Source organism: Elgaria multicarinata, chromosome 5 (genome assembly GCF_023053635.1).
Source record: "Elgaria multicarinata webbii isolate HBS135686 ecotype San Diego chromosome 5, rElgMul1.1.pri, whole genome shotgun sequence".
In the NCBI taxonomy this organism is placed as follows: domain Eukaryota; kingdom Metazoa; phylum Chordata; class Lepidosauria; order Squamata; family Anguidae; genus Elgaria; species Elgaria multicarinata.
In genome coordinates this window covers 70,607,831-70,608,779 of record NC_086175.1, presented here as the reverse complement: position 1 = coordinate 70,608,779, position 949 = coordinate 70,607,831, and positions in this window count along the sequence as shown.

Sequence of the window (949 nt, the reverse complement as noted above, 5' to 3'; positions counted from 1 at the left end):
AAAACACACATGTATTTTCTTTGATTCACAGCATGATTCACCTTGGGATGGTCTGGGTTAATTTAAGTAAAGGAGAGACACAAGACAATACTTTTGCTTTTGTGGGAAGTAGGGATTAACTTGGATTGGAAGAAACATGCCATGACTTCAACAGTTTTAATTTAGAATTCCTGAAGTATTGTTAAGCCACAATACTGTAACACTCTTAAAAGGCCAACTAAAATCATACAAAGAAGTGGAGTTTGGGGTTCCCCAAACATTTCTGTTTCTCCTAATAACGGTATTTATACCACTCACTTTTGGATTTATTTTATTTTTTTAATGGACCAGCATGCAATTTTTGTCTGAACTTGTCTTTGGCACTTCCAGAGTCAAAACCAGTTTTGCTAGGGCATGCCTATGGCCATGTTAGGGAAATTCCCCAACCTGATAGGGAAGGCACAGAGACTCAAGAGTGCTGGAACCCGTCTTGGCGTCCAGGTTCCCATGATAGTTCAGACATACATTCTCCAGGACTATGCCGAGAAGTTACAGAATGCCATGTTGAAGCTCTTGCAAGATAAAGATCAGTATGGGATTCTGCTTCAGGAGCGGAAAGATGCTGCTGATATGAGGGCCACCCTAAAGGAAAGGATCAACCGTCTGATCTTTTTCTGAGGGGGTGGAATCAATTGTTTTTATTTACTAGATTCCAATTTTACTTTGACCTCAATATTTTCCCCATCCTAGAACACATTTCCCTCCAGATTAATGTTAGGCTTATGTACAGACAGGTTTTATGCCCACCCACATTCACGATACACAAAGGAGGTAGGGAGTGTGGGAGAATATACCGTTGGGGGTGGGGGGGTGGGGTAGATGTTTTGGACTACAATTTCCAGCATTCCTAACAATTGATCAAGGACTGATGGGAGTGGGAGTCCAAAACGTCAGGTGGGCACAAGGTTGG